Here is an 8,476-nt window from a genome sequence, read left to right as displayed (position 1 = left end):
TTTCTCAAAGAGTAAAAAAAACTGGGCCCTGTGACTGAGTGACTGCGCAATGGAACCAGCCGTGGATTAACGAGACACCATCCAGAGCCTGGCAAAGCTCTCCTGTGCTGTCAGGTGGCCATCAGGAAGTACTCATGGAGGTATCATTTTCAGCCCCCAGGGGTCTCTGTCACAGAAACCCAACGCCCCCCCGGCCTTGGGCTTACAGCCTGCCTTGCTGTGGCCTTTCACCAGACCCACTAAGAGACCAACATTTGCTAATGTCACCCAAGGACAACATCACCTGCTTTTCCCTCAGTTCTAAGGCTTGGTGGGGGGGACATACTTTCTGCTGCCATCCTACACTTCTAGCCCTAGACACATTCTGCTCTCCAGTCAACCTTTTCCCAGCATTACATGCATTTCAGTATTTTTTTTTCCTTCTTGGATGAAGAAAAACATTCATTCCAAGACACGTTTTTGAAGCAATAAACAGCTCGCTTCTTTGTGGAAAAATAGGCAATTTTCAAGTAACCTTTGGAAGCCTCTAAATAACCCACACATATTTATGGCTGAGTGACTCTTTGGAGTGAAGAAACTTTAAACTTGTATTTGCAAAGATTTCCATTAACATCATTGAGCAACCTCTCATCTCATTTTAAAACACATGGCTCACTCAACAGAAGAGAATCTGGGTTGTTTTTTTTTTTCTCCCCTCCCTCGGCTTGGCTTCCTAAGCAGAGATTTGATGTGCGCACGAAACACTAGTGGAAGTTCAATTGGCAAATCTTCACCCAGAGGTCTCGGGGTCCTAGGAGTGAAGACAAAAGCCTTCGTGCTGTCCAGGGGCAGGCTTTTTGTCTCATTTTAGATGAACCTCCATTTCACCTCACCCCCACTCCTTCCTTCTTGCAAGAATAATTCCCCAAGGGGAAGTGAAAGGGCTCTCATCTTTCCACCACCCCCACACTGCACAGAAAGCACTGTTTTTAAAGGGTTTGTTCTCAGGAGAAAATGCCATAAGCTATATTTATCTCTTACTAATCCATTTCTCTCTACTTCGAGATTAAGGAATTAATGACTGCTACAGCTGCTGTCCTGAGCACATTAATTATTGTAAATTGGCTGCAGCCTCAAAAAAAGCCACTCAACAACAACGGTGAGAGGGCAAGGTTTATGCAAAGCATCAGAGATCTAACCTAAATAATAAATCAGTGCAGCCATCGAGCCCAAAAAGATATACACCAGCTTAGGCACTGGGTTTTCACCTCCAGGCTGTAAGCGTAGAGAAGGGTAGCGGTGGGTGAGAGAGGGAAAAAAATACACTGTAGATACACAGAACTTTGCTCAAGACAGATCATATATTAAGGAATATACTCTTGGATTCATAAAAGCCCACATCATTGCAAGTTCTCTTAGGTCATATTTTGGTATCTTGGCTGTTGCTACATTTGTGAAAGTCCTTGCAGACAGGACACAGTGAATATAGATATTCAGAGCGACTTGTCTGCCCTGGTTTCCTCACAACCCCACTTGGAAGTCCCCACCCCAAGGTCCACACTCTTCTGTCCATGCCTTCTGTCCATCCCTTCTGCCACTGTCCTAATTCGGACTTCATCCCCTCCCCGCTAGAGAGCTGCAAACCCTCCCAGCTGGTCCTCCGGCTTCCGAACGTGTCTCGCCTCACTGCTGCCCGAGTAAGGCTTCTTCAAAGCAAATCATATTATTGAAGCCCTCTCCTTCTGACATTCTGACATATTTCCCCTCTGCCTCAGGATAAGTTCCCAATTCCTGAACATGATTTCCTAGGGTTTTCATTGTCTCTCTCTCCAGTTTCAACCATTTTAACTCATTATTTCTGCCTTCATTCTAAATTTCTCAAGTTTCCTTGAGAGAATCCTCTCTCCTGTTTCCTCTCATCACCCAGCCACTGCCCGTGCTGTTCCCTAATTCTTTTCCAATCCCGGTTGCCCAGCCAACTCTTCCTTGCCATTCAGTTCGCATCTTGCACGTCACCTACAGGAATCCTTCTCTGCCTCCCTCAGTCCTGTTAAGGTCTCCCCCACCCTCCTGGAGCACGTAGTCCTTCCGCCATCCCAGCACTTAACACAACTCAGCAACTGCCTGCTTTCTGCTTTCTATTCCACTTTCTCTGCAAAGGGCAGAGATACCCTCAAGCGAACCAAGCTGAGTGAGATTTGTTGTAAGGATGCAGGGAGCCTCACAGGCACCTGAGAACACAAGCTTCATAGGAACCAGAACTTAAAAGCCATCAGAAATTGAAGCCTTTCTTTCCATCTCCCCCACAAAGATCCTAAGATCACAGCAGCATTGCTCCTCTCTGCACCTCACTCCCATTCTTCTCTCTCTCTCTCAGCCAGCTTTCCCTACATCGGCTCGGCCTGCCAGCCCACCCCAGCCTGTGCCATGTTACCTGACTCTCAACATCACCTTTCATCTTCTGCCTCTGGTGCTAACAGCTGTCATCTCTCAGCTTCCCAATTCCAAGTTCCTAGAGGAAGAACACGATTGGTCACTCTCATCTCGTGGTTCTGTGCCACATGTGTCTTATGTATTTTTGCCCTTGATTCAGATCCAATCAGCTTTACATATGAAAGGTGGGGTGTCATGGTACAGAATGTGGCTGCACTCACCTGGGGGTATGGACATCTCTGGGACACCCCTGTTACACTGTATCTTCTAGGAGGTAACTAAACTTTCATTGTTACATTCTCATTTTCCAGCAAAGAGTCAGGCACAGTTTGCTGAGTAATGGCCTAATAAAAATTTATTAGAACTCCCAATCTAGAAGGCACATTCAGAGATCCCCTTTCAGTTAGACCAAGCGGGATAAGCAAATTCTTGATCCCCAGATAACAAGAAGATAGCTTTTGTTCCTTCAAAGGAGTTGCCCAGATAGGAAGTGTTTTCTGACTCTTAACTTCCCTTAGAGTCCAACCTACCACTTAGCTGATAACAGCTCCTAGTAGCTTTAACCAAAACAGCAATAATCTTTTGTAACTTCAGCCTGCTTGTTTGACCTCTTCTTCAAGTAATTGCTGACTTGGGCTTTAGACTCTAGAGGAAAATCAGATAAAAAGTATAAACAGGATTAAGGCTATCTTTTTACAATTGCCTCAAGATCAGCCCAATTTGAAGTTCACCTCTAGGCTATGCAGATTTACAAGTCACCGTGACTGTGACTTCTGACTTATGGCAGATATGAAAGGTTCTATCTGAAGTCAGATCTTTTTCAAACAATCTGGGTTTTCACCCCTTATTACACTTCAAGATCTTTCTCCCCCTCCCTCCGGCCTCCCCACCCTTTTGCCCTATTGCCTTTCAATACTCAAGACCAACCATCTAAAATTCTATTTCTAAAACTTCATAGAAACCAGTAATCTCCTGGAAACTGAAAGGAAGGAAGGAAGGGAGGGCTTTTGAATGCTGAATACTCACAAAGCCTTTATGGATGAATACATTCATTTGTTTAAAAAAAGGAAAAAAAAAACTTGGAGGTTCACGGGCCTGCAAGAGACCAAAGATAGACCACAGAGCTCCACTGCTGGACAGCTCCCTGTCCACCAGCCACACTCCCTATGCTTTTAAGGCACTGCCACTGAAGGCCCGAACAGTATCCTGTTCCTCACCATAAGTATCACCCAAAGGGCTTGCTGAACATACATATTCCCGGAGCCTACCCCACTGACTGAATCAGCATCTCCAAGAATGAACCTGGGAATAAATAATGAACGTGCCCTCGGATGATCCTTCTGAACTGACAAGTTTGGAAACACTGTCCTTCATTATCTCAGGTGGTTCTTCCCAAAGTGTGTTCCATGCGTGTAGGGGTTCTCATGCCCAGCTGCCTATGGAGTCACCTAGAGAGCTTCTTACACAAGCCGATGCCCCTACCCAGATCAATTCAGTCAGAAGCTGGAGGATGGAGAGCCCAGGGGCTTTAAGTCCCACTCACACAGCCAGCGTTATTCAAATCAGCAGCCACGGATGAAAACCACTCATACGGCACCAGCTCTGCAAGACGAAACCCAAGGGTACTCAAGGGGAGAATAAGTGTAGAAAGCAGGATTCCATCAGCCCCTCTTCCAGATTCCCAGGGCAAGTTGTTCTATCGAAGCCTCTGGAAGTCCTACAACATAGGATCTAGTTTAATTTTATTTAAATGTGTCTAAAACTATTTAAATTGCTCTCAAATTTCAATTGCAAAAAGAACTTGTTTTGTGTGTTTGCTTGTTTGGTGGCTAAGATGGTTGGTTTTTACATAAAATGAATGAACATCCTGTGTAGTGGGAACACACTTAAATAAAGGCTGTGGCCCTGTTTTCTGACTGAAGAACTAGCCCTGATGCCCCAAAGCAGTTTGTGGCACCCCCTGTACTACCATTCTGCTTCTACTTAACTCCTCATTTCTATTGACTGTTTCATCTTTTATTCCTACGTCTGGATTGTTGGGTTGGCACTGACTCTCCCAAACTTGACTGTGGGTTCTTTGCCAAGGAACGTGGATGAGACAGAGCTTTCTCGCCCCTTTCCCTTCATTCAAGCTGACTTGGGGGCAGACTGGAAGAACAAGCCCAGCCCAAATGCAGTGACATGTCTCTAAGTTGCATGCAAACACATCATGCCCACAGCTTTTAATTTCATGACTTCCAGGTTCTCCACTCCAAACAAGAAAGGGATGAAAAATGAAAAGAGAGTAGAGATCACACATGATCTGAAGTTTGTCCACAATCAGATCCCTATTGCAGGAAAATTAACACAGGAAGGAGGATTAAACCAACCTAGCCTCAACATATGCACACGCTTCCCTAAGCTGGCCAATTTCCTGAAGGGGAGCAAAAGGAAGACATTAAAATACTTGAGGAAAGTGGAGTGAAAAGTAATAGACTCTCTATAAAGAAAAAAGAGAGACAAGGAGAAAAGAGAAACAGTGGATTTTAAATTATTTGACATTAAATTTCTCTCCCATTAATACAGCATAAACAATCATCCTGAATAGCAGTAACTCTATGGCAGGATCTCTCCACATTATTGACATTTTGAGCGGGATAATTATTTGTTGTGTGCACTGTGAGATGTTTAGCAGCATCTCAGGGCACTACCTACTAGATGACCGTGGCATGCCCCTCCCCCATGGCATGGCAACCTAAAATGTCCCCAGACATTGACAGATGTCCCTCACCCCAAGTTAAGAAACATTGTTCCAAGGCATGACTCCTGTATATAAAACATTATGAAACCCTGCTACCGTGGGGGAAATAAAAAGTTAAGTTACAAATCTTTTTTCTGAATGATTTCACTGTGATGAGATAACCAAATATGAATAAATTTTTTTATTTCCTATACAAAATGCTAATTACACTCTTTTAAATCTTCGGTTGAGGGGTGGGGGCAATGTTTTGGGGGAGAAGGTAAATTTCTAAGCTGAATCTAAAATTTTTAAATAAATTTATTTTTATTTTATTTATTTTTAATTTTACTTCTTTTTTTTAATGGAGGTACTGGAGATTGAACCCAGGATCTTGTCCATCCTAAGCATGCACTCTACCACTGAGCTATACCCCACCCTCTAGAATTTCGTCTTAATTACCAAGAAAGTTGGGGAATTATGAGTTTACTATATAAATGCTAACAGTGTTGCAGGTTAAGAAAAATAAACCAAGTGAAAAGGGAAACAACAGGCAAGAATTCAAAATATACATAACAAAGATTAATGTTCAACAAATGAAGAGTCTACCAAATCAATTCTGTAAAAAATAAAAAATAAAAACCACTGAGATTGTGATAAATAAGCAGCCAAAAGATATATGCAAATAATCCACAAAAGAGGGCACTCAACAAGAGAATATTGATGAGAACTGGGAAATTGTATCACTAGAAATCAAGGAAAACTAAATACAACATGATTTTTGCCTATAAAACTAGGATCTTTTTTAACTAGGAAGATTCTGCACTGATAAGCATGAGAAGAAAAAGACATACATACTGATGGAAGAACTTTTTAAAACCAATTTGGCAAAATTTAGTATGACTATTAAAAAACATTCACTTTGCATTATCTATCCTAAGAAATTAATCCTAATTACTGGAAAAGCTTAAGAACTCTCATTATAGCATTATCTACTATACTAAAAAATTGAATATCACCTAAATGTCCAACAAGGATTTTGCAGAGATGACTTGCGGCAATTGAACATAGTATTATGAAGCCCTAAAAAGTTACCTAAGAAAAAACAGGTACCAATATCATTCTAAAAGTATGATTACATATATATATATCTTTTCCAAGGGGACTGGTGGTTTACTTTGGGGTAACTGGATTATAGGTGAAATTTTTCAGTCCCATTTTGTTTCTAAATTTTTTGTAATGAGCCTGTATTATTTTCAAAACAGTAAAAGTAAACTCATAAAATTTGATTTACTTTTCTAAAAGTGCAGCTCAGTATAGTTTAGACATTAAAATAAACTGGCTTCTCCGGCATGTTTTCTTCAGACTAAGCTGTTGTGAAAACATGCTCATCATTTGAAAGTTGACGGACGCCAAGGAAACCTAAGCTGCTCTAATTTCGGGGTCATCAGCCCAACCACGTCACAAACCAGGGGAAGGCAGGTTCTGGAATACCCTCAAAAGGCCTGAAGACATTATTTTTCTCCCTTCTCTACCCGCTCATATTTTTTACCGAATACATCAAATAGGCTCTTCTCCACACATCAATAGAAAATCCCAAGCAGGGAAAAGTAGTATCAAGTCAACTCATTTACTGAGATAACAAATAAAATAGACTGTGAATACTTAGTGTATCCCCTTCCTCATTACTGAAGCCTGATCAGTATTTATCGATTATTACTCTGTTCCCTTTATCACATCAGATTCATGAGACATAAGAAGAAAGCAAAAGACAAGAAAAGATCTCAACTCTGAAATAGACAGTGATGTAACTAGGAAGTAGAGAAATGATATAGGTAGGTAGGTAGACAGATGTGAAATCACTTATTTCCTAACAATGCAATCCAGAAATTCATAGTATTTAGGACTGGAAGTTACTTTAAATACAACTACTTCTACCTTTTCATTTTATATATGCTTTTGTGTCAAAATCAATAGACAGCCATAGGAGGTCATTGTGGACAGATGTCAAACCTGGCACAAACCTGGGGAGATCCTTAGAATCAGAGTCTTGGATTAAATTAAGACATTAAATTAAGTGGTTAAAATGATAGTGTAGTTCTTTGAGTTATCAAAAGCAGAATTCTTTACCTTCCTTCCTGAAAGATGGTCACCAAAGTGAGGTTGGAATTCTTTAAGAATTATCATTGATGCCTTCATCTCCACACCAAATTTCAGGTCATGTGAATTTTACTTTGAAAATATCTTTTGCATCCATCCCGCCTTTTCTATTCTCATCAATTAGATGAACATAGTAAGAAAAGAATAGCATTAGTCCAGGCAGGAAATGAAGATCTAGGCTGAGATGGTGACAATGAGAACGAAAAGGGGAAGATGGAGATGAAGAAAGACAAAGGACAGGAAGAGACTGATGATTGATTACATATAAATATGGTGCCCATGTTTTCTGAACCCCCCAAAATGGGATATATGGCATGAAAATCATTAGGGCACTTTTGAGTTCAATGAGGCAGAGGACCAACTTAGAAAATCCATATAGAGGGATTTTTTTTTAAAGATGAAGATGGCTGGGAGTTACAGAACAGAAGTCAGGATGAGAGAGTGTGGAACCAGGAACAGGAAGACAAGGAAGCCCTCTCTAAACTTAAAGTACTTGGATATTTTCTTTTCCTATTCAAGCATGGTCTCTTCTGCTAGAAAGTGCTTTGTTAAACTGATCCGAGGTCGTTTCCATCCTCATGAGAAATCTGATGCAGTATTTCATCCTAAACATTATAAAACTTGGCATTAAAAGCTTCCCAAAGTCTATTTTCCCCTGGAGTCAGGTACCGTTTGTCATTTGCTCACACATTCCTTCTGGCAGACTGCTTTACAATGATTCCCACGGGCGGCAGAGGGGCTGAGAGCATCCTTCACACATGACTTTCCACTGCGTCCAGAGGCCAACAGACACAAGCAGAAAAGCAACTCACCCCGTTATTGACAGCGTCTGCCATTTAGGGCACACCTGTGTTGTCTTCTCTTCTGATCCTTCATCTGGGTTTACAAGGTACCACTGAAAAACAAAACTTGAAACCGGACAATAAGTTCTATATTAAAGTGCTCGCCCCTGTGAAACATTGATCTTTTTGTGTGTTTGCCCATGCCTATCTGTTCCAGAGAGATGGGGAGTAGTGAGTATACTCTCGGGGTGAAGACAGAAGACTTGTGAAAAAGGAATATGGGCAGTATTTTAACCATCAATATTGATTGCATTTTCTGAAACAAACAAACAAAAGAAGTTATTTATAGTCTGGAAAGTATTTTTTTATTCAATACCACAGAGGCCAAGAGAAAAGGAGTTTTGAA

The 8,476-nt window shown here is 41.3% G+C and overlaps 1 long non-coding RNA gene across 2 annotated transcripts in view; it reads right to left on the bottom strand.

Moving 5' to 3' along the window:
- Positions 1-2,413: 2,413 nt before the first annotated feature.
- The window catches only part of LOC140685615 (uncharacterized), a 46,938-nt gene continuing 40,875 nt past the window's right edge, over positions 2,414-8,476 (bottom strand). Inside the window, exons 3-5 of one of the 2 annotated variants that reach the window (XR_012058866.1) lie at positions 8,101-8,196; positions 2,943-3,057; positions 2,414-2,491 (exon numbers count right to left, since the gene is read on the bottom strand). This is a non-coding gene — a long non-coding RNA (uncharacterized lncRNA). The remainder of the gene's footprint in view (positions 2,492-2,942; positions 3,058-8,100; positions 8,197-8,476) is intronic. The other variant, XR_012058868.1, reaches the window with a different exon arrangement.

This window comes from Vicugna pacos, chromosome 2 (assembly GCF_048564905.1).
Source record: "Vicugna pacos chromosome 2, VicPac4, whole genome shotgun sequence".
In the NCBI taxonomy this organism is placed as follows: domain Eukaryota; kingdom Metazoa; phylum Chordata; class Mammalia; order Artiodactyla; family Camelidae; genus Vicugna; species Vicugna pacos.
This window is presented reverse-complemented; position numbering and strand designations above follow the sequence as displayed.